Source organism: Bactrocera dorsalis, chromosome 1 (assembly GCF_023373825.1).
Source record: "Bactrocera dorsalis isolate Fly_Bdor chromosome 1, ASM2337382v1, whole genome shotgun sequence".
NCBI classification, from domain to species: domain Eukaryota; kingdom Metazoa; phylum Arthropoda; class Insecta; order Diptera; family Tephritidae; genus Bactrocera; species Bactrocera dorsalis.
This window is the reverse complement of record NC_064303.1, coordinates 85,037,410-85,063,920: the sequence shown is the minus strand read 5'-3', so window position 1 is coordinate 85,063,920 and position 26,511 is coordinate 85,037,410. Positions and strand designations below refer to the sequence as shown.

Below are 26,511 nucleotides of genomic sequence, written 5' to 3'. Positions count from 1 at the left end.
AAAAAAGATAAATTATATTTATTTTGAAAAAAAAAAAATCTAATTGAGGCAAATTTTTGGAAGAATTAATACAGAACACTATACCAACACTTTTTACTACTTAGTTCTCTGTATTCCTGCTGTTAATACCGTCAACCCTTATGCCCAAACGTACCAACACCAATGTGAAGGCAGACTGCCCTTGAAACTACTTTTCTGTGTTTTAACTTTTTTTTTGCATTTCATTTTTTGCATTTTTTTTATAGAATTTTAGCTTACACCAACAATATTCTTTCGAAAATGGTCATTGCTACATGACAATTATATGTGCATACGTCAAGGCGGGTCACCCATCAGCTGAGTTGCGTGTGGGCATGTGCAATTCAGAAGGGTGCAAGCCGCTGTATGCAGATCTACGACACTCGGCTAACTACAATGCACATATTAGTCTGTTTGTGGCGGAGGATTCAACAAGGGTGACAATTGCATTTGAAATGTCTTTCCTTTTGCCGGACCGCATGTGCGTCCCAGAAGTGCGTAATTAGACACAGCTGCTTTGCATGTGCTTGCCACACCGAATCGCAAAGTTCCTGGTAAGGGTGCTTTTATGTTGAGCCGCACTAAATTATTGCGTTAGTTCTTTTTGCGACGATAATAAGCCGGTGAGTAATTACTTTTATTATTTGATTTTAGGCGTGAAATTGACCTTTTGTGCGCACGTGAAAGCGGCAGGGGTGCAATGGAAATAGGTCATGTTCAGAAGTGTTGCTGAAAAGTTGTTTGGAATGTCGGGCAATAAAAATGGATGAAAACGTTATTGTACCATATACATATGTATATGCATGTAAACAAATGACTTTTTATAGCTTTTACTGTACATTCATATAAGTACATATATATTAGAACACATTTATTTTGTGATGATGTAAATGCTTAAGAGACCTGGAAGTGATTTGTCGGTTGTAGTTATTTTGAATAATTTGATTGCCATTGGTTATTTTGAATGTCGCTAAATAAAAGCCAAAACTTGATCTTTAATGTTCACTTAATTAGTTGCATTGTTATTAAACTTTTTATTGATCGAAATTCACTTTTGTGGCTTTTAATTTTTAACACCTAAGCGGTAACACTACGGCCATTAACTGTGTAATCATAAAAAGATTAAACATTAAAACAGTAAGATGGGCTTAATTTGGGCTTGAGTTATACTTGAGTGTGGGAAATTGGCTTTCCCGACCAGGAGTTTGCTATACTTTGAATGTGCATAAGTATATTAAAACTAGAATCATTAAGTTCAGTTACACGGGAGATGCATATAATAATCTTTACAAATACAGAGGATTTCTTATAAGAACTTTGATGTTTCACTTTCTATATTCATAATGAATAGATCTTCGGAGATTGCATCGCTACATTCAACAAAACCCCGTTCGTGAAAATACTTCCTCAAATGAAAAAGTTTTCTTCACAAGAACTTTATACCGATCTTTCAGTTTGTATGGCAGTTATATGCTATAGTTATCCGATATTAATCGTTCTGCTAAATAAGCAGCCCTTCAGTGAAAGAAAGGGTGCAAAATTTCGGATCAGACGTACATACCGACAGACGTACATAGCTATATCACATGGTCATAGGGTCTCCGAAGTTTCCTTTCGGGTGTTTCAAACATCGTGGTAAGCGCCAATATACCTTGGTCTGGGAAAAATAAAGTGATGATGAGTTGGTTCAAGTTGACCATGGTATTTAGAATTAGACTACCAAGACTTTTTAATTTAAGTTTCGTCCATTTGTAGATTTTTTTCTTGTTTGGTATGACCGTCAGTGGCATCTGTGCCAAATTTCTCATCAAAATACTCATTAGTGTTTAGTATACGCTTGTCCTTTTAAATTATATAAACAGCATTCGACAATTTTTACGATGAGTGAAATTTTTCAACCAAGAAGTTCCATTAATTTTTTATCTGGAATAAACTTTTGCATTCAGAATGTTGGAAAAGGTCTCCAATGATATTTTATCGCGAGCAAATATTTTTGATTGCTACAAATTATTTAAAGAGATACGCGTCGAGAACGCGTTGACGACGAACCACATCCAGGACGGCCGTCAATATCTGGTCTAAGAAAAGTGAAAGATTAGTTTCAAAATCACTAAATTTTTTTTCGAAAAAGAGCATCGCGACAACTAGGAGTACGTTTTGAGTGTTATTCGTCGTTTTCGTGAAGTTATTCTTAAAAAGAAGCCGGATTTATAGGCCGACAACTCTTCGTTTTTGCTCCATGATAATGCACCGTCGTATACTGTATTGACTCTTCGCGTATTTTTCGCCAAATGTTCAAACAATATCGTATTCGCCTGATTCAGCTACCTTTGACTTCTAGCTTTGCAGAAAGCTTAAACGACCGCTCCGGAGAAACCGTTTTGAGTCCATTGAAGACATTAAACGTGAATCATTATTCCGGAAATTGACTTTAACAACTGTTTGGAGGATTTGGAAAAAACGTTGGCATAAGGGCTAAGGAAGTTTAATTTGAGGGTAACATAGATTTTTAAGACTAGAATAGTATTAAGAATTTTAAAATTATGAACAAAGTCTTATTATTTTTTGCTTATAGTAGTAGTTCTATATTTTTTTAGTATTATTAAAATTACAAACAAGAATAAATTGAAATTCTTATAATTATAATACGGCGTAGTCGAACTCTGCCCTTGCCTTATTCAAGTATAAAAAGATATTGACTTGTCAGCACACGCTAATAAAGAAGATTCTTCAATAACGAAAAATTTACTAATAACCCAAATGATATTGTTGGATGGTAGTAGAATTCAAAAGTGATAAAAAAATTTAAAATTTGACGATTTTTCAGTTGATCTCATCTAAATGTTTCCCAACAAGACAATCTCCACCAACAGATGTGTGTTTACACTAGCATTATCAAAATGCGCTTCAATTGTATAATACTTCATTAGGCATATCGATTGCCTTAATTACAACCAATAAAAATGCTTATTTCTCATCTTTGGCACTCACGCAGTGTCATTTACAAATTTCTCCAAACAAACGTGGAAACAGAAAAAAGAAGAATACCCAAAACGGTTAACGAAACACAGATGTGTGCTGCGGTGGAATCGTGCCCTTTCAATAAAAATGTCATTACGGCTTATACGGCTTTGTCGTAGCAACACCGCTTGTCACACACACACATACACGGTTGCTTGGCGCATGCCACACTCAATTCCAAGCCGCAACGAAGCGCCTACCTGAGATTGCAGCATTACCGCTGTCACTCGGGGGAATTCAACGTTAATTCATATGTGGAATATCCCCGGGCTATTTTGTTGCTGCCATCGTCGCATAGTTGAAATGAATGTGTGTGTTGCTTATCACACGCGCAGTGAGGGAGCGTCTGCGCGAAGTTGCACACCTGGAAGCAATTCAACTGTCAGCTTGGCTAAGCCGCGGCAGAGGGTTGATGTTGTCAAAATATGGCAATCATTTTGGAATTTTGAATTGGGGAATTTCTGAAAGATGTCGTGTGAGATACGGCGTCTACGGATAAATATGTTTAAGAGAATATGTGAGAAAGTTTTTTTGTTTGAAATTAGGATGAATTGAGCGGAAGAAATTGAGATACCAATAAAGAAAACAATATGTACATATGTATATATTGTATTTTAATAGAACATTTCAATATTATATTAGTTGAACGTAAGACTAGTATTCAGCTAGCCGTTGAAAAAGAGGAAGGAGAATCAAAGTGCAAGACTTCAGTGTTTCCACATAGATTTTTACACTTCTCTTCATATAATTAATTCAGCGCATAGTTTGCGCGCCCCAGCCAGCAATTTAGTGACCTTGGCGCATGCGCAGAGCAATACTTTTGTTGTTAACAACTTAATTTGCAGTTGTTGCTGAAGGCTGTGGCAAAAAGGCGCTCAAAAAAGAACAAAAAAGAAGCAAATGCTACTGATATATCTCCTCTGTTGTGCAAAAAGTAATATCAACTGCCTTGTAATTCCCTTTTGCGCAATCTTCGTGTTATTCTTGGAATCTGATACTTTTTTCGGGCGATGCGACTGAAGTTTTTGTTGATTCTGGTGATGAAAGCTATTGATTATTGTGTAAATATTTGCATGCAAATAAGTGTAGGTATGAGAAAAAATATGAGAAGGCGTTTCGAACGTTTAATCATTTAATAACTTAATTTATTTATGGGTGTTGAAATCGCAAGTGATTGTTGCTGCAGATATGCTAAACAGAAGTGCTAAAATTCCTTAATAATGGCTTGTGATACTCTTTCGGACGTGTTTTTGCACAACATTTTATTGACACTTTTTTATTTACATATAAAAAATTCTAAGTTCAACTTTGTTTTTACCATAAATATTTTTCTTTTTACTTCCCACTTTTAAATCAGAAAAAAACTTCGAAAAGTTAGTGTGTTTGACCTAAACTAATTAACAAGCAACCGAAAATTCACTTTTCCATTTTCTGTGCATGAAACTTCGCAAATAACTTTGTTATCGAACAAAATGGAAAATTCAATCAAAAATCTGAAACAAGCCTGATTTAATTTAGAAATACCCTGAACTTGCTTATGCGCAATAAATTGCAACAGTTGAACTACATGTGTTGAAAGAATGTATACAGTGGCGAGTAAAACCATGCGAATGTTCGCCGCTTTAGCATTCTAAATTCGGTAAAATTTATATGGTATATATAGTATGTATGGTTGTAAACTTACAGTGGTGTAGAGATGTCTGCAGACGGATATCTTAAAAACAGAGTATACTCGCGAACTAGGTATATAGACAAACGGTCGCACAGACTGATAGATAGACTGACAGACAAACTTGACTCAGCTCGTTTTGTGGATCATTTATACATATGTATAGCAGTATACCCTACTTTATAGGGTCTCAGACGTTTCCTTTAAGGTGTTACATACTGTCCAGTGCATTATAAATAGTGAAGCACAGATATTTCTGGTTAACAGTTTAAGTTGTTTTCAAAGTAAAAGTTACATTATGACAAAATAGCACCCGGAAATTATATTAAATTTGCCATGTAAATGATATTTCAAATAAAAGTTATTTTGTTAAGTTGGTAGGGCTGTCTTTAAGATCCTTGAAGGCATGCCTCGTCCCAGACGACGTTCAACCTCTTCAACTGCTAAAAATATTTAAAAAAAAGTAAAGCTTATGGTTCTCGAATATCGTCAGAAAAGTGTAAGAAGGATCACAAGAGTCCATTCGAATGATTTTGGTGGATATTTTGGGTATGAAACTAGTTCTTGTTCGACTCGTCCCGATAAAGCTGAATTTTCTTCAAAAAGAGTACCGGTGAAAAGTCTCTTTGGACATACTTTGTCGTGCTTACTCCGAATGTGGGAATTCATGGAGTGCATTATAACTGCCAATGAGACATCCTATTGGCTCATGGGTTTGACAACCACGCGAAAGACGCTCAAAAATGATGGTAAAGCTCATTGTTTTTTCCGATATTCGTAGTTTGGTGGCATATTGAAGCGTTTGGCCGTAGTAAGGCGTTTGCGTGAGAACATCCGTCAAAAATGGCCGGAATTGTGGAAAAACAATTTATGAATTTTATACGATGATAATGAACCATCGCATCGAGCCACGATTGTGACCGAATTTAAGCTCAAAAAGGCAATGAATACCATTGATCAACTTTGTCACCAGATTTGGCTCCATGTGATTAATGTTTCGAAAACTGGAAAAAATGTTGGCGTAAGGGTGGGGATTGAGGGCAACAAAATGAATATTGATTATTAATTATTAATTAAATATGTTGCGTTTTTACAATTTCTGATTCCTTTTTTGTCACAATGTATATGTACACATTTTTCGCTGGATGCAACACCTTTAATATTTCATTTCATGCAATGTAACACAATAGACATGACAAAAAACCAGTGGGATGTAGTCATTCGTAAAGTTTTCATCTCCACTGTACTTATACACAGAATCTATGTGAAACAAGGAACAAAGAGTGTTCGTATGTCTTACTGGCGGAACTGTTTCCATCCATACATGTAGCAAGGAGTATGGTCAAAACCATAAAAATATACATATTCTCATATATACATACATATAACATACACTTATGTATGTGCAGACGAGTATATAAAACCCTGACAATCAAAAACACCGCACGCCAAAGCTAACGTACTCGAGCTGTGAATGTGAAGGAGGCGGCAGTAATGGATAGGGCAGAATTTTTTTGTTGCTGTTGTTCGGCTTGTTTCGTATAGTGTAGTGTTGATCAATTGGCGCATTGCCAAAATCAATATTTTTGCATTCATGCACTGTGCGCCCGTGTGCGGCGTGGCAAGTGCCAAATTGCAAAGTGCATTGAACCAGGGTGCAATACGCCATTTACAGCGTACAACCGTTGTAAACTATAAACATTGTAAATATGTATATGTCTGTTTAGGGACATGCATTGATTGTTAAACACATACTCAGACATACTTGTATTGGAAAAGCACGGACACGCAAGTGGTTTAATAAACTGATGGGAGCGCCAATATGCAGCCGTGCACACACACACACACATACATACATGTATTGCAATATATACTTTTCGTATTAAGTTATTTGCTTTGTTTTTCAGCTGATTCCTCGTGAGACAACACCCACCAACCCAGCGAAGGGTGAGCCACTGCGTGCGGATTTCGGCAAAGTAGCGTCAAGGTTAAAGTATGCAAAGGAACTGGCAATTCAATTCAATGCAACGGTTTCAAAGGCAACTGATGTACACCCTCATGCGCGTGTGTAAGGAGTGGGTTTGCACTTAGTATTGGTTTTGTCTGCCATTCATTTATAACAATCTGCGACAAAGTTGACAATTGTCTCACAGGCAACCTCTTTAATCAGGTTGGGATTTAATGCGGACGCACGTTTTTGTAGGTAATGAAAGTGAGTATATACATATTGTATATAGATTTACGATTTGGTCCCTCAATTTTAAAGATATCTAAGTATGTAACGTTTTGCATATTTCTATCCAAGAAGCCTCTCATTTGACGGAAAAGCCGATAGCGTGTAGTTGTCATACAAACAAAAAAATCTCTTCATGGTAAATTTTTCGTTTGACAACAAATTTGTCCCAAACTGTTATCTAAGACAACAATGCAACCTCCGAATATCAGTAAAACAAAACTGGGAAGGATACAGTTGAATGAGATATTTCCATATCTTCAGTGGAGAATTTAACTCATAAATATTGTAGAAATATTAGTTTATCATAATGAAAATTTTTCTTATTGTCAAACGAAAATATAAGATTTTTATTAATAAAGCTGAATACTAAAAATCAACAAAAGCGCATTTTACAAACACATTTTTACTTTTCCGTTTTTCATTTTGTGGCCATATTACTATTGATTTCTGATTAATTTATCTAAAGGAAGAGCAGCGACGACAACAAACACTAAATCCCAGACAAATCCTCTATGCCTACCCTGAACGATGAAAAGAACGACGAAGCACTTGATGAAGGGAAAGAAGTTCAAGCGTCCCTTACCTCAGTGTTTTATTACTTTTATACCGTACCTTTGGCACATCCGCCGCATTTATCTGTGTCGCCACAGTGCGTCGAGATCATTGAGACATTTCGCTTGCAACGCTTCCTGCAGCGATACAATCACCACCAAACCACCACCATTTGTCGCTTCTCCCCTTCTAAAAGTTTTCCTATAAATCTTCACTGAGTGGAGGACAACCCCACCTACGTTGCTGTGCGGCACACACTCTCTCTCACAACACTGTGTCTCCGAATTCGTCTTCTCACGAACAATTTACCTCATTTCACCGTTGATGTTTTTTCAATTATTTTCCTTATTTGCCGTTATAGTTATTTACTTTCGTGCATTCGCATTTCTTTCGCAAGCAGGATACGCACACACTTGTAAATCAACCGAAACTGCGCGCGAACAAATACACACATTAACAAGGAAAACAAGCATTTCCACAGCCTCTCCACCAGTTGGAATGGGCTGCGACCAACTGTGCACTCTGCAGATATACGAATGTGTGCGTTTGCACTCATACATATGAATGACTCATCACTTCCAGCAACACACATATGTACACATCTACTTATGTTGTTGCCGTTGGTTTGGCTGTTTGTTGTTGTTGCTTGTTTTTCCTTTGTCGGCTGCATCAGCGTGAGGGCAATCACCCGTCAGTGTGCGCATCGTTAGTCTCGTCCATCCTCATTTCTCCCCTCGAACACAGTCGAGTTGGTAAATCCTACCCGCACACTGGATTCTAACCCGCTTCAGCCTCCCTTGTTTATTGCTTTGGTTGCCACTTTAGGTGAATTCTCAGTTTGCTTTTGTGCTTTGCGCTTTGTCTACTGTTTTCCACTTTTCCTTTTGGGGTTGCGTTTTTCTATTGATTTTTTCTTTATTTATTTAAATTGTATGCTTGCTTTCCATTGTTGCCTTTTTCAGCATTCTGCATACCGTAGATAGCGCTTGGCAGTGCAACGCAAACAACAGCAACTTGTGTCAGAATTGTACGAAAAATTGCGAGATTAAGTTGAATTCTTTATGTGATCCTGAGTGTTGCGAACCTGTTGGTTTAACAGTGCAGTGAACTCACGTTGATTGATTTAAGGCTTAGAGGTCGTCAATTTTGAATTCCTCAATAAGATCTTCAAACCATGTCGTAAACAAAGACTGTAAAAATAGACACGACTTCCTAAGTCTTATACTTTACTTATATTGTGAGATATTTCTTTCGTTCTGATACTATAAATTTTAGTTTGTTCCAATAGTAGAACTTGCTTCCTTTTAATTGAGCCAAGTCGATAAGTCTGTTTGCTAGTTTAACCAAAAAAAATTGCGAAGCATTTCTCTAGGAACCTTAAAAAGGTTAGGGCTGTAAACTCAACGTAAATTCCCTAAAATCCAAATAAATGCTTTTGAGATTACTCTTGGCTGAGTCAATTTGTTGCTAGATTACTGAATATAATTTTATAGGGAGCAGTTGAACTGGTTTAGCACTTCATCGCGAAAGCAAATTACTTAATATTTCTTTTAGATTTAGAGGCATTAAAGTGACTTCGCATCAATATACATACAATGCTGTCTATATCCGCTTGTATCATAGATCTCCTCTCTCTTTCTCTGGTTGAAAATAATTCAGTTTGAGAAGTTAAAATGTTGGAATTTGTATAATTCATTTTCAAAGTTATAAAGAACTTGCTGTACATGACTCTCTTTAACGTCTCCTGAGGAAAAGTCGAGGCAGTCTGAAAATGTACAAGACTTAAAAAATAAACAGAACAAATGGTTTTTTCGGCAAAATCAATTTATTTTGTTCAAAATAGTCTCCTTCTGCTTCAATACAGCTATTTGCACAGTCCAAAAACATGTCAAACAAGAGTGGCAAATGCATTTTTCCGAAAAGGAAGAGGTCGCACGGTGCCATATCAGGTGAATACGGGGAGTGGAATTTCCGGTGATCACGAATTTTGATTGGCCATATGCTGATGGTCATTTATGGTGTATTATTAAACGTTGAAGAGCACTACTACTTTAGGGATACACTTTTTAATATCATACCGCAAGAAAAGTACGTCTAAACTGATCACAACAATTAATAAGATTACCAGGAGACAATCCTATAACTAACCTTCACATACTTTCTTCATATAACTTAATATACATTATACAATTTCAGCGCGATTCGACCAGAGCCGTCCATTGGCTTAAAAAAAAGAAGAGAACCAAAAGTTTCACAATATGGCAGCAACGGTGGAAGACTTCAACCAGAGGGCGGTGGACTATTCACGGATAGATAGACAACATGGAGACCTAGACTTCCACCTAACACAAATACTGAGTGGACATGGTTGCTTTAGAAGCTATATATGTGTATGTTTTATATTTTATGATTTTTAAATGTAAAATGAAATAAAAATTTAACAATTAAGGAAGGTCTAAGTTCAGGTATAACTCTCGCAAAGTAAAGTGATATACGGCATTTTATATACTATTTTTATTACATGTAAGAAGTGTTGCATCTATTATATAATGTCTACCGGAAGTTGGAAAATATGTTAAGTATACGGTAGCTAGGGGAAGTAATGACTCGATTTTACTCATTTTTGTCACATGTGGATACTGTCATCTAATAAATATTCTCCTCGAACGTCAAAGATTGAGGGATATGTTTAGAAATAAACAAGCCATATGCATGTTTGATTTGTATACTGTAAATTGAAAGAATCAGATAGAACTTAAACATTGTTATATGCAAAGGAGGCATAGTTGCTATCCGATTTCACTATGATCGGGAAATCGCACACATAAAATTAATTGACTCGATGTATGGGAAGTGGTGCCGTTTTGTTGAAACCCAATGTCGCCGAGATCACAAGTTATCATGGGGTGAGAACGGTCGCCCCTGACGGTTATGTTCTCACCGGCATCATTTTTAAAGAAATATGGATAATTCCGCCGGCCCACAAACCACACAGAACCGTTAGTTTTTCTGGATAAAATGGCAACTCTTGGATCTCTTCAAGTTGCTCTTCATCCCAAATAATTTTCTTGTTTACATACCCATTAAAACAAAAATGTGCCTCATCCCTGTACCAAAATTGGCTCGAAAACGTTGGATCTTCTTGAAACTTTTCAAGAGCACGAAGCGATGTTGCTTGGGAGAGTCAAGCGGGTTTAGCTCTTGCTCAAGCGGTATTTTGGTACGCTTTCAATTTCCACGGGTCAGTCCGAATTGCTGCAAACGAAGCCGAATCGACTCTCCATGGTCTTCGCGTATACTCTCAGCTATGGCTGCTATATTTTCTTCACTGCATGCTGGACGTGGTCTATTCGGTCGAATGTTATCCAATAATGGATGCTGGGTCTCACGATGCGTGATATCGTTCAGTGGACCGATTATGTTGACCATTAGTTGAGCGTAATTCGCAAAAAATATTCTTTACAAAACGTGAATTTTCGTAATAAAGTTGAACGATTTGTAAACGTTTTTCAGACATATGTTTTTCCGTAATGAAATGCCAAATAAAATTAAATAAAAATAACATGTCAGCTTGGCACGACTCATGCGTGATCTGTTCACTGAAAGTACTTCTACTTGGATCCAAAATCGATCTATGTATGTCTAAAGCAACTAAACGACCATAGATATGTATTATTTAACTACTCTTGGCGCCGTTTTCTCAATGTCTAGTTAGTTAAGTTCTGGTTAACTTAACCAAGACTCTTTCTTTCGGTAAATGATCAATTTTTAACCGTAACTTAACTTACAGATGGCTGCTAGCCACGCATTGAGAAACCGGGCTTTTTTATTTCCATGTTTGGTTAACATTTCAACTTTCCAAAGTAAAAAAGTCAAAACACTATCAAAAGTAGACAATTAATTTTTAATTTTATTTAATAGGTTTTGTCGAAATATGCTCGATAAACCAGTGAAAGATTTCATTAGTTTGTATATACAAATGTTCGCATTTCTTTTTTCACGTTTTTGAGCCAAAACCGACAACACGAAGTCCGACAAATGTTAACGTGGTGGAAATAAAATTGTCTCGCTTTAAAAAAATTAAAACAAAAATTGTAAATGTGTGTGTCCACTCATTTGTGTTAGTCAAAGTATGTGCTTGGCTACACATTCGCATTTATTTGAAATATGTGTCAACTGCGTGGGTGGAATGCAGTCGAACAAATGTTGCACGCAAAAAAGTGATATCAAATAACGAATTGAAACCGACAGCGGGAATGTAATCAAATACGAATGACACAAATTGAATAGTTGCAATAATTTTTTGTTTTGCTGCATTTGTTAATGGCATAAAAACGAGTTTAAAATAATTAACGCACATACATATGGATTCAGTATAACAGTATTTTTTTTTTTGTTAACTAAAAAAATTTGAATTAATGTTTTCACTTCTGCTTTGTGAAACTTTTGCTTAATCGAATTTTTGTATTTGTGCTTAAAATTTTAAACTCTTTGTCTGCTTACGCACGCTTCATTTTCCAGTTCTTATTCGCTCCACATTCCAGCTTTAATTGGCAACAATTAAAATTTATTAACTGCAATTGTAATTAAATGCAAGCGGGCAGGCGGACACTTCATGAACTTGCTTTTTCTGTTCGAACAACTTTTTTAAGAACTAAAATTGAAGAAACGCTCTTCTCTTGCCTTCATAACGTATGCATGTGGATGCTTCGTGTGGCATGCTGACAAAGCCAAAGTTTAATTACCGCAGATTGCATATGAAATCCGTCCAAATTCAACCCACAACCAGTCGCCAGAGTCGTTGATCAAGCTGCTTACGTCGCTGGTGCCTCAAAGGCCCTTACTTTCACATTAAACTCGCAACACCACCAACGCGCAATGCTCCTAATACCGCGGTTGCATGCCACATATGCTTTCGTATGTATTTTTATGGCATATTGCATATAAATATCATCGTTGTTGCACAACTCCAGCTGCAGCACCCATTCGGTTTGTTCTTCACACTGCTTCGATGTGTTCTTTTTGCATTCAGAATGACCGTGCGTAGTCGCTGTAATCTCTTCTCACCCTCGGATATTATTTCCTCCCCCCAAATTGGCCGCAGTATTTATCAACATTAAATGAAGAGTAAAATTCTCGCTGCATGATTAAGTCATTGGCACGCATTCAGCGGCAACCTCGTGCTCGTTGTTCGCATCTATGTTGTTATTATTGTTGTATGCTCGTCTTTGTTGTTTGTCTGCAGCTTTGCTGTTGTTGCTGACTTTGTCCCTTCGCCCGTGTTTGTTTTGTTTATGTTGCTGCGGTCGGTGCACGTGGCTTACAGTGATCGGGCCTTCCATGTCCGGTTAGCACTTTCATCATCAAGTCTGCCGCCGTCGCCACCACCACGGTCACCCACACCAGCACAATTCGCGCGCACACCAGGGTTCATCCATCTCGTTGCGGCTGCATGCATGCCAGTCCAAATGTGCGCTTCACTCACTTTCCTTGCATCCACAGCCTTTCACCCACTCACTGGCTGTTTGGCTTTGGCTGGCGAGCGCTCAGTTGTTTGTATTCAATTTCCAACCATCACCAATGGCAATACATTTTTAATTTTCGAAACCGTACATATACATATGTATATATATATATATGTATGTAAATCTATATATAGTAACATGACTTCGTGTGCTTTTGTTTTGTGCGTGCTAAAAATGTTTGTTGTTTTTTGACATTGTTGTCGATTTAAATAGTCAGGATTCCATCGTTTCCGTTAAAATTCTGCAAGTGCCGTTTATGGTAATTGCCCGCATTGGTTTTACTCACCATGCACTCTACATGTTGCTGTGTATAATTGGAAAGTCGGTTCAGTCCGCCGACAGGGTCAAGTAATTTACATGTTTACATGCAAGCATATGTATATAACGGGTGATTTTTTTGAGGTTAGGATTTTCATGCATTAGTATTTGACAGATCACGTGGGATTTCAGACATGGTGTCAAAGAGAAAGATGCTCAGTATGCTTTGACATTTCATCATGAATAGACTTACTAACGAGCAACGCTTGCAAATCATTGAATTTTATTACCAAAATCAGTGTTCGGTTCGAAATGTGTTTCGCGCTTTATTTTGTTCAGCGATGAGGCTCATTTCTGGTTGAATGGCTACGTAAGTAAGCAAAATTGCCGCATTTGGGGTGAAGAGCAACCAGAAGCCGTTCAAGAACTGCCCATGCATCCCGAAAAATGCACTGTTTGGTGTGGTTTGTACGCTGGTGGAATCATTGGACCGTATTTTTTCAAAGATGCTGTTGGACGCAACGTTACGGTGAATGGCGATCGCTATCGTTCGATGCTAACAAACTTTTTGTTGCCAAAAATGGAAGAACTGAACTTGGTTGACATGTGGTTTCAACAAGATGGCGCTACATGCCACACAGCTCGCGATTCTATGGCCATTTTGAGGGAAAACTTCGGACAACAATTCATCTCAAGAAATGGACCCGTAAGTTGGCCACCAAGATCATGCGATTTAACGCCTTTAGACTATTTTTTGTGGGGCTACGTCAAGTCTAAAGTCTACAGAAATAAGCCAGCAACTATTCCAGCTTTGGAAGACAACATTTCCGAAGAAATTCGGGCTATTCCGGCCGAAATGCTCGAAAAAGTTGCCCAAAATTGGACTTTCCGAATGGACCACCTAAGACGCAGCCGCGGTCAACATTTAAATGAAATTATCTTCAAAAAGTAAATGTCATGAACCAATCTAACGTTTCAAATAAAGAACCGATGAGATTTTGCAAATTTTATGCGTTTTTTTTTAAAAAAAAGTTATCAAGATCTTAAAAAATCACCCTTTACTTACATACGTATCTATATATCTATAAAACTATATATGAAACGCATTTATAACCATTGTATGACTGTGGCGAATACGTATGGGAACATTTTTAGATTAAACTTCACCCCATTTTATTATTAAACTGCGTTAAAACTCTTTAATTAAATTATCTTCAATTTAAAAATGTAAATTTCAATGTCCTAAGGGACTTCGCTCTGTAAAAATCTAGCTGGGCATCAATTGTCAAAGTTGTTTAGAGAAAGACGGAGATGGTGTAGGATGAATATCAAATCGACCCTTTCTTCTTGACTTTGATCTATAAAATGATTATAGCTCACACCTTCAATCGTCCAGTTCAACTTGTAATATATTGTTAAATTCTACAATATCTCTAGAATATTGCCCTAAATTTTCAAGTTGATCTGAGTATAAGTTTCAGAGATTCAGTCTTTTGAACTTGTGCGGTTCAGGCAAGCTAGGCTAAATGCGCCATTTTTAAACACGTTTTTCTCGAAACGGTGTTCTTAAAGTCGGTTGGCAAGATTTCTCGAGAACTACTCAACCGATCTTCATGAAATTTTTTTACACAGGTGTTTAAGGAAGGATTTGTTTTCGGCTACAACTATTATTATTAGTAATTTTCGCTGGAATTTTATTTTTTTCCTAAATATGTCTGCCAAAATTCCAATTTTCAGTTTTTTTTTCCTTCGTCGTAGTTCTAAGTTGAGATTATAACTAAAACACATATTTGCTTTTCAGTAAACCCATCATACCCCTTAAGCAGATTTGATGTATGTTCTAGACACTCTACGGATGCCTCAAATCTGACTTCACAAACGATCTAATACCACATTCAGACCGAAAATTTAAAGAGATTAGATTACATTTAATTACATTCACTAATCAGCTCGTTCTCACTGCCGTTAGAAAGATCAAAAACAGCTGTTATTGTCATTCAAGAATTCACATCGCTTAATATTTATCAAAAGAAAAGATTGTCATATAGTATTTTGAAATAAACCCCGTCTTTTTTTTTTAATATTTTCCATATAATAGAAATAATGGATGCATTTTTTCATTTGTTAAGTCAATTTTCAGGTGAAATTAGATTCATTGCTTTAAAAAAAAATTTGTTTGTTTACATTTTTCCCTTTGTAGTGTCTAAATCAGAGAGATTTAGCGTGGATCAGTTTCAAATCATTTCAATGAAGTGATTTGGAACTGTCATTTTTTTGGCGAAATCTTGATAAATTTATAAGATTAATGGGATAAGCCACTCAACAGCCGAAATCGTGTGATTAAGTGTCGGTCTGAACATGGTATAAAGGGTGATCTGCATTTCGGGATCAGCCAAAAAACTTAAATTAAAATATGTATAAATCAGATACTTGATTTTTTTAACTGCTCATTTGTACAATCATGATCCAAACCCTACGTTGTCGGAAAGCTATTATCAGATAATTTTAATACAATTTCACAAACCTTCGTTTGCTATCGCAGTCGTGTTATCGTATCGTTTCTGCTCAATGACGGCAAGTTACCAGAGTGCATTGACAGAGAGCAAAAAATGCTCCAAGTTCTATAATAGCAGTCTTTGATTCGCCTTTTCTCTGCTCACTATCTTTGCTTGCTGCTTGCTCTCTTGTCAAAAAATTACGTGTAAAGCAACAGCAAAGTTTTCGAGTTGAATTCGTACCAGAGAGTAAGCGGATACCTCATCATAGTCGTATGAAGTCGTAAAAAGAAATTTGTATCTTCATTTCTAAACAATATTTTTGTATATTATAAATCAGTTATAGGTTAGAATGGCATTGGATATCGTTTAGAATGAAGATGCAATTTTGTTTTTGTATTTTAAACACTTAAGATTTGAAATCAATCGTAGTAATTTATATTATGTAAAACTAACATAAAGCGTTACTGAAAGATTTTTAACGCGAAAAAAATTTCTCCACTATTCCACATGCATCAGAAGACATCTTAAAGCAAGGTTATACCACAAGGGCTTCCCGTTTGTTTGAGCGTCTGATTTAATTTGTTCGATTCGCTGGAAAGTAACACTTGGCGAGCTCATACATAGATCAGCACTCTTGGTAAGTAAGTGGAAAAAAGTCCAAGAAAAAATAACAGTATTAAGGGAGAAATACGGTAGGAGCTCGGATATACAAGAATTTATCAAAATTAGGTAGTTTGGTTAAAATGTCAATGTATTGAAAGCAAAAAAGACAAAGCCTAAAAAAGAAAAAGCAAAATCTTTCATAATAAACTGATTGCAGTATTTGATAGCGAACTGAAACGTTATCAGTGAAGCTTTTTAAAAATTAAGAAAATTTACTGCATAGAACGCCATTCATTGTATGTATTATTTAAGCTTTATATATTATTATAATACTCCTTCCTTTAAGCACACGATCTTCAGGTCTACATTCTGCTGTACTGACGTACGAGTAATACAATATAAGACCACTTTTAATTTTCCCATGCTAACGAAGTCACTTATGTCATTATCAACCCACTATCGAATAACAATGCACTTCCTGCCTCCATACCCGCTTACATAAGAGCTCACAGAAACCTAAATCCACGCGTAGATATCTCATACATATATAAGTAAAAATTTAACCGATTGCCTGCTACGTAATTCAATAATATAAAATCGTACAAAAATTGCAAACAAAGCAATACCTGCGCGCATTTATGCGAATGTGCAGAAAATAGGCGGCAGGAAAACAACAAAATCAATATGCAACAAATGACTATAATTTCGATAGTTATGAGCGGTGTAATCCAATAATTCGACGCCAATTACCACAGAAACTGAAAAAATAAAAATAAAAGAGCAAAAACAGCCACAGCAACAACACACAGTGTCATCAATGCCTCAGCATTCATCATAAGGCACGCGGAGACCGCAGCTGCAAGCGTCGAATTGAGGAAAACGTGGGAATTCATTGTTGCTAGCACTCGTTTTAAGATAATCGCGATGCCATGTAGTAGATGCATAAGCGTTAAACACAAATTTTTGAGGTCAATTGCTGTTGTTTTTTATTTTTTTTAAGATAACAGATAAAATTTCTTAATAGTATAAACATATGTAATAATTGATTTGTGGCAGAAAGTTCTGTTACAATCGTTTAGATTTAGAAAGTGTCCACTAACAGGTATGACTTGATTTTGACAGCTCGTTAAGGCGATTTTTGTTCATGCATTTATGTCAAATTTTGTCAGTGTCTCTCTTAAAGTCTGCTATTTTATTATGTCGCATTTCACTTTGGTATAACCTCTCAAACTTGTTCAAGATTATTACACAAATATATGTTCTCGAAAAGAAGCGTTGAGAAAATTTAATCGAAAAATCATCTTCTTAGATGAGGCTCTTTGCTAGGTAATCTAGAATTAGATGTTTTAGAAGTTCCGCTTCCATATCGCAAAACCGGCAGCTTGCGCAAGAGACTATGCCACGGTCGGTTAAGTGTTTCTTGAGCTTGCAGTGCCCTGTATAGAGCGCGACAAGGAGAAGGTTAATTATATCTCTAAAACTTGCTAGGTTGTCACCTCCCAGTAGTAACTCTGCTGCCAGTGTCGTTCTCTCCCCACTCCTATATTAATTCATTTAAAATTTCCAAATTTTGAAGTTCGATTATCCAATATAATAATTTACCTGGTATATATGAGTATATCTGATTATGATTTTTAGTGCTTAGTGTTATGAATCATGTATCCGCAAGGATACACAATTTTCCAATTGATTTAAATTTATTTCTCAAATTTCTTCAGAAAAACAGCGATTACAAACTTGTTCTAGATGCTTAAGAGTATGTGTAAAACTAAGTTTCGGATTTTATACTAAAAAAAAGTTTTATAAAGTTTAAGCTGGCGTTTTGAGAAACGACATCTCTAGATGTAAACGTTTCATGAGCCCAATACAAATCCAAAATTTTATTAATCGGCATTATGATGCCTTTCTCGTTAGGTTGTGACATCATTAACGAGGGTATGACAGGTGCTGTCTACAAATTACAATTGAGTTGATTTGTCTGTGAGAATATACACGTTTGTCTAAACGTCAGTATAAACCCGTGCCTATAAGAAATGCTCTTGTAAAGGATGTAGCTTTTTCCTCTTTCTTTTAAAATACCGTACTCTTGTTTAAACACGACTTTTTTGAGAAAAATTAAAATGCATTCCCCACAACTCAGCAGTAAAGTGATGTATCACTGACACATTGCGGCGACCCGTAAAAACGCTAGCGTCGTAATTGTGTGGCATTCGCGTTGGCTGCAACATGATTGGCAACGAGCTAATGGCCCGAACAAGGGAAGTGCAGGTCTCTGGTGGTGCATTTGAGCTGCGACTGAAAGACTGTGTCGCAATGAATGCACAAGTACTAATTTGTTACTGCTTTTTCTTTTGTTTTGATTCCGCTTCTGCACGCAACAAAAAACGCGTAGCACATCGGACATCAAAGCCCGTCACAGAAGTGCTAACTGTGAAGGCAGAAAAAGTTCACATCAATCGATTTCCTTAACCAATTTCCATGGTACTTTGCTGCCAAGTGCTGGCAAACAGTCGTTGAGTGCCTGAATATGCAACATGGCATAGTTTTTTTTTTTTTGGAATTTCTTGTTCACTTCAAGCCTATAGGCGTACACTTGTATGGGTCCTTTGATATTGGAATGTGTTTGCACTTGTTTGCGGGTGTGCTCTTTTGCCGTCGACCCAGTCGACTACACAGACCAGCTGTCAGTGAACCAGCTAATGCTGCAAACTTTCATGTATGCAGACTCATTGGTGGCATAAACAAATATAGTGCTGCATTTAGCTTTGGCTTTGCAATTGCCTCGTGGTGCGATATGCGCATAAGCTGTCACTTTATATTGCTATACTTCCCCCTTCATGCCGCGTGCTGCGCTTGTTTTCGAGTGTTGCATGCGTGTTGCACAATGAAACCTTATTGTGCACCAGCACATCACTCATTCATTACATTTTGCATTGCGGCCTTGTGACAGCATTTTTGAAGCGAGCGGAGGATAGGCCGCTCTGTGTTCACTTGTACCGTTGCCACATTATGCCTACCATCTGCTTGTAGTGGCAACGCACTGCAATGACACTCTTTTTTGCTTATTGCACTTTTTGCTCGTTGCAGTTGTTGCCGTTACTTTGTGTAGTATTGCAGTAAATTTGCGCGGTAATCCAGTCAGCGGCTGGCTATGGAACGGAAGTTGGACCACACCAATAGTTATACCCTGAACAGGGTGTATTAAGTTTGTCGCGAAGTCTGTAAAACCCCGAAGGAAACCTCGGAGATCCACTATATCATATCATCACTAAATTTACTACGAATTATTATCCAAGACGCTACAATATCAGAAGAAATTTCCATATCGGGTCACTATAACATATAGCTGCCATACAAACTGAACGATCAAAATCGAGTTTTTGTATGGCAATCTCCTTAGTTGTGAAGGGTATTATAGCTTCGGTAAAACCGAAGTTAAAGTTTTCTTTTATTTTTATTGAGCTTTAAGTGGAAGTGGCATGATAATCCAATATAGATAACTGTGAGACTCTTGAGAGAAAAGTAGACATAATTTGATTTACACAAACTAAATATGTTCGTGTATCGAATAAATTATTTATCATCGTTTTCCAGAATTTTCAAACATAGCTTTTCAAAACCTCTTACATTGCCTGCTTTAAAGATTTCAAGAATCAAAAATAGAACGACTATGGCTTGGGTACGTAGACAACCAAAAATGCCGCATTTGGATTGAAGAGCAACCTGAAGGGATACAAGAGCTGGCATTTATTCTAGAAAAAACAACGGTTTGTATTTCCAATGAAAACGTAACCGTCTATGGCGACTGTTATCGCGCTCATGATAAAATGTATGAATAAAGCTCATGATCTCGGCGACATTTGGTTTCAACAAGACGGCGCTACTTCCCACACATCGCAAACAATCTAGGGATTTATTGAGAGAACACCCCGGTACGCAGATAATTTTACGTTCTGGGCCGATCGATTGGCCCCCAAGATCATGTGATATCACACCGTTAAACTTTCTCCTATAGGGATATGTAAAGTATAAAGTATATGCAAATATCTCGCTTCGCTTCAGGCCTTGAATGGAGCATCACGCCTGTCATTTACCAGTCGAAATGCTCGAACGAGTCATCGTAAATTTAACTCATCGGATGGAACATCTGAGACGCAGCGGCGGCCAACATTTGAAAGTGCCTGTATTTTTCTCTAGAAATGAAGGGAACCTCCAAATGGACCAACTTGTACTCTTTTTCATAACATTTTATTATAGTCTATACAGAAACTTGACATATTAACATTCGAATTTTTATAATAAAATAAAACTACACTTATAAGTAGATGCTATTGATAACAGTGTGGAACATAAATATTTATTCGCACTTTTTATTAATTTATATCATCAGTAATAATTATTTGGAAACATTAAGACACCTGCATGAATTTCTTACATTCATCCGCGTGGTCGCACAAACCTGAACAAAAACAAACAACAACAGCTAACTCCTTAAAGCACCAGCCTCAATTGAGGTTAAACTGTTTCTCTCCGCTGCAAAACCGCACAATTTGTGGCGCTCAAGCTATCAGCCAATCAAATGGCCCCAGAGATCAATTGTTGGTGGGGTTATCATTATTGTTGGCATTGCGAATGAGATGCGGCTATTTTGCGGTCAGACACAAATGCTTGGACATTGAGGCAAAAAGTCAATATACTTTAATGCGTCCCTGTACGTGCGTAAAATTCAATTTCAACTGGAAAATTTAAAAATTGCACCATAAAAGATTTGTATAAGGAAGATTGTCGGCAGTGAATGGTAAGAAAGCCTGCCACCGGTCCTGGAACGCACGTTTGATTAGTGCTGTCAAATAACGTAAAACAAACAATTTCACAGCTTTTGCCGGCGCTGAATTGATAACCAGTGTTGATACTTATAAATTTTGTACTGGAACTAATGGAATATTAAAATCTTATTATTCCAATGTTAAGGATAGAATACACTGCACTAGCAAAAAATTAAAAAAATATATATAACAAAAATAGTATTAGGTACGCAACTAAGTTCTCGCTACTTTTTCAATGAAAATTCAATTTTATGGTAAGGAAATGGTTCTTCTTCTTTTCTGGCATAGACACTGCTTCCGCAGTTGTATTCGAAGAGGACACAACAGCCTCGGATGAGATTTATTATATTTGCTGTGATCGTCACCAAAAGTGGGGTAACTCTTCCAAAGCTGCTGTTTCCTCTTCATTGGGTGTGTTTTTTACGGTGAGGGTCCCAAACCCAGCACACAGGCCTGGAGCGATGGTTCGCATTCTCACTTTAGCTCGCCTTCAAACAAACGTATGTTCTCTGACTACCCAGAGGATCTTGGTCTAAGACCGCAAATGGTGAGCTGCTTGAGCCACATGAATGTCAATCAGAGAACTTTCTTCGCCTGCGCAAACTTCAACACATGACAGCATCATGAAATGGTTAGAAATGAATTATTCGAAGTATTTCTGTTCATCTTGTGATGCCATTCAAGTATCAAGCTAGTTTTTGTGGTCGTCTTGTGAGTGGAACTACTTCTGAACCAGACCCCGTGCCATCGAACGGAACAAATGATAATCGGAAAGTGCTATAGCAGGGAAATATAGCGGGTGGTGTAGGACTTCCCATATAAACCTTTATAGGTGGTTTTTAAAAGGTTTGGCAACGAGAGACGCCCCTTGTATTGAGTTTCTGAATCATTTCCAGCGCTTTAGTCACTTTTAAATGGTTTGATGGCTGGCTTTCAATGCTGACGCAAGCTCCTCTTACGTTTGACACGGATACTCATCGAGAAACGTCTTCAATTCACCGTCTTCGAAGGTTATTAGACTTCCGTTCGATCGTTAAAATGGAATTGCTGCGCTTCAGCCACCGATTTCTTTCACTGAAAGAAGAAAATCAACACTTCCCGCAAATCACGATTATTTGGCAAAAATCGAACATATTCGTACAATCAAAAGCATGTGACACTTAAAGAAAATCACTAATGTGGACATGCAGTATATTTTACAAATGTCTAAGATAAGTGTATCACGTTTTGGGTATTTTAAAATCGTGCACAACTACTGACAAACAGCGGGAAGATAGTTGCGCACCTAATAAAGTCAAATAATTGTTGTTGAACCAAAACTATGGAAAGCTGGGAATTGTTGCGTTAAAAGATGTACATTTTTGTATGGCAGTTTAGGAAACAAGAAAAAGTCACACAGAGTCAAATCTGGTGAAAACAGTATGCATTGCATTTTTGGCTTTAAACTTGGCTACGATTGTTTGAAAAAACTTCAGCTTTATCAGTATGAGTCGAGAAAGAACGCATTTCATACCAAATATTTAAATGGAGTCGCGAAAGATTTCGAGTTCTCTTTCCGTCTCTCTAACACTTGCCTGACGACTTTTCAAGCACCATATCCTTCACTTTTGTAATATTTTTATCAGTTGAAGAAGTCGAAGGTCGTCCAGAACAAGTCATGTCTTCAACGAATTCCCTACAGTGTTTTAAATTTTTTGTACTAATGCTAGGCTCGTGGTTTTGAATCACCGTAAGCCGTAAGCCATTCGCAAAGATGCCGCAAACGAAATTTGGTTAAGAATAAAAAAATTTAGACAAATTCTTTTTCCAATATTTTTATTCATTGTAAAAATCGCAGCGCACTACTGAGGAGTATCAACTTAAGCAGCTGCTGTAAACAAACTGTTGACAGATCATATTTGGCATAGTAATTAAGGGTAGTCCAACGAACTTAGCAAAACAGAAATATCTTTTAGCCGAGGAATTTAGTTACAATTTCCGGGTGCTTTTTTTGTAACAATGTATGTACGTATATCCCACAGTGTATATAGATATTTCACTAAAAATAAATTAGCATAAAAGTTATGGCAAGTCATCTACAATGCACATTACTGCCACCACGCCACACGGTCTGCAGAAGCACACAATATTGCCTTAACACGCGCTAGCAAATATATACTGACATACGCAGCACACACACATTGGTTTGAGGAAAATAAAAAACCGAAAAAGGAGCAACAAAGATGAGGAAAAATTATTGTAGCAAAAGGAAAGTTTTGCCTTCCTTGCTCAGACACCCCAAAAGCTGGGTAGAATCCACACGCGCTCAACCCCATGTGCTGGCATGCGCCATGACAAAAGTCTTTGTATTGGCGCACACTTGTTTTTTCCTCATTTCTTATACACTTCAACGGCACAGTCTGGGTGGTCGCGTTTTGTGAGTGCGCCCCTCGTGAGGCGGCCAAAGTTGTGTGTGCTAATGCTGCCGAAACCACAGCTTAACGAATGTGATAAGAAGCAATCGATCGATTTTCGCTTCGATACATAGATACATACATACATATGTACATGTGTGAATATAAGCGGAACGGCACTACGAATGCGATAACAATGGTAAACGTAAATTAGTCTAGTAGTGGTAGTAACTTGTCGCACATCGCCTAAAAGCAGACTACGGAGGAAGTGCTAAGTCTCTCGCTCTCAGCAATTCGACTGCGGCTGCGATGAAAGCAGACGAGCGCAATGAGTGAAGAATTATGTTGAGCGAAAATTGGTGTACGTGTAAGGGCGAGAGCGCCGTTGGGCATGTATTTGTCTAAGGTGTGTTAATCTCGGCGAAAAAGCTACAACCGACTGCTATGCTGCGACTTTGCTGGCGTACAATTTTTGCGCATTTTCAATATTAAACAAGCACATATAATGTGTAAATTAAAAAATAGAAAAAAATCTAAAATTATTTAGTAATTTAGAACTGTCTTTTAGATTGCAGCAAGTTGAACTTCTGTGCTTTGAAATGCCTGCAACCCTTCCACCCGTGCGTGTCTGCCCACCCACTAATTGCGCCGCAATACTATCCGCTAAAGCACTGAGACTACCAAAAGACCACTTGTATTCGATATATCCATTTGGGCCAGACATTGGTACTAGCAATAATTACGTACAATTACTATTTTCACTACTTACTCTTTTCAGTTTGTATCCTCACACAGGCGGCTAATCCGAATTATTGATTTTTGCGTTTTAATCCACTGGGAGTTGAGCGTGTGTATCAAAAACTTATTCGCTTGTATATTTGTATTATTTTTTCGTAGTAAAATCTTTGTATTTAACAAAGCACACTTTTAAAAATTTTGAAAAACTTTCGCCAAAAAGAAATTGTTTGCATGTATGTATGTATTTGATTTCCTTTTGCATACAATAGAGAATTTTTTCTTCTATATCCTTAGGGTACTACCACTAATACATATTCGTTGTACACATATACACAATACACTTTACGCGTTGGCTTACGCACACATACACGCGCTGGTGCTGAACTGAAGTTTTCCTTCCGTCGTATACTAGGTACACACACAAAAAATGGCAACTTGGCTATAAGCGAATTTTCATGGCTTGACTCGCTTGGAATCTAAATTTTCAATTGCAATTTTTTCGCTTTTAAACACTTTTTTATGAACTTTTTCACATTAATTTCACTTATACACTTAAAATACTTGCTATTATTTACATTTTTAATTACATATATAGGGTTAAAATGCTCCCAATTCAGCTCTTGCCAATGCACCTCACACCTCACACTCCCACTATTTGCTACAATTTTTTCTGTTGGTTACACTACCGTGCGCTTTGCCGTCTGTATTTCCGGAATCGTCCTGTCACGAGCAACGCAATCGACACAATGAAGCGTATGAGCAGGCTGCTAGCCGAGCGAGGCCAGCTGAGCGCATTATTGCTGCATACGCGTGGAAAATCCTGCGCTCACCAACAGCGAGTCGTGCTCGCAGCATAGCACAACCACCAGCGCTGTGGTTGAGTTGGCATTTTCACCAACAACACATGCGAACCAGAACACAACATATGTTCGTTCGTTCGCTGGTGTGTTTGTGTGTGCTTGTGGCGATAGAAAATACTAGCGGTACTGCTAACGGTGCTTCACCGTGCAGAGAGCGCTTGATAAACAAAACAAACTCTCGCGCTTATTTCCAATATGCTCCCGGAGTCGCACACACATTTTGAGTATACTCTCCTCCATGTGTCAAGCACACTCCCCCAACTGCATACAATGCTTGGCGGTTAATCGTAGAAAAATAGTAATTCTCACACATTCGCAAAAAAGTGCTAAACAGCACTATAAAACGCTTGAAGAACATGTGTAGAAATTTTTGTTTCTTCTTTCTGGTTTTCCATGGTACAACAGTGTGCTCTTATGACGCTACCAGCACCGGTACATGGCACTTGCCTTCAGCATGCATATCCCTCGTAAATTTGTATGTGCATATATTTACCTTATATGTACATATACATACAATAAAGTACTTACTATGTATACATCAATAAAATGGCATTTTCATATGACAGGAATGAGTAATATTCTGTACGGCAACTAACCATCCAGACTATATCCTGTGATGGATGACAACCGCAGACGGAATTGTCGTTTTATGTCGCAATGATAATACTCGATTATATAATGGGTACGACTAACCGGTATATGAAACATCATTTCAGGATGTTGGTTTTTTTTTTGTTTTTTTTTTTTTTGAGGAAATAGTATTAATAATTTTATCGACTATTTTTGTAATTTAATATTTTTTGAATTTTATAGCCGTTAGATAGTGTCGAACGTTGGTTTTCGTCAGTTCAGTTGTATATGGTTTACCAATTGGAGTTTTACGGAACTAGTATATTATAGGATTTTCCTGTACAGTTGGTTGCGTTCGGTTTCCAGAATACTTATGTATGTGAAAAAAATAATCGTTTCGTATGCTTTAGGACTTGTTATCATGTCTTGCCAGAACCATTTACTGATGGATAATGAGCTGAGGTTATAAAATTCTATTAATCAATTGCCTATAGCGCCTTTGATGCTAACGTTGACAACAGCTCTCAATAAACTCTCTCTAATAAACCAATACGACTGCTAAGAGCAAACTTGGCTATTCAACTGAGAAATGTTTTTAGCTCACTTGAAAAAAATACGATGCAACCAATGATCTAAGGGCTTAGACTTGCTTCATTGTGGTAAAAGTTTAGAAATTTGAGTTTCAGACGTAAATTTCTACGAATTTGAACATCAATGGCAAAACATGTGTTTCCTTTGACAGCC

At 37.3% G+C, this 26,511-nt stretch overlaps 1 protein-coding gene across 8 annotated transcripts in view; it reads right to left on the bottom strand.

Annotated features, from left to right (window-relative positions):
- The window catches only part of LOC105223163 (neural-cadherin), a 333,332-nt gene that overhangs the window by 248,389 nt on the left and 58,432 nt on the right, over window positions 1-26,511 (bottom strand). For 2 of the 8 annotated variants that reach the window (XM_049446298.1, XM_049446302.1), the window contains exon 1: window positions 24,369-25,218. The exons of 2 other annotated variants lie outside the window; for them this stretch is intronic. The gene's annotated coding sequence lies outside the window, so the exon portion shown is untranslated. Of the gene's footprint in view, window positions 1-24,368; window positions 25,220-26,511 lie in introns of those variants that run through there. 4 more of the 8 variants (XM_049446304.1, XM_049446297.1, XM_049446303.1 and 1 more) reach the window with 4 other exon arrangements.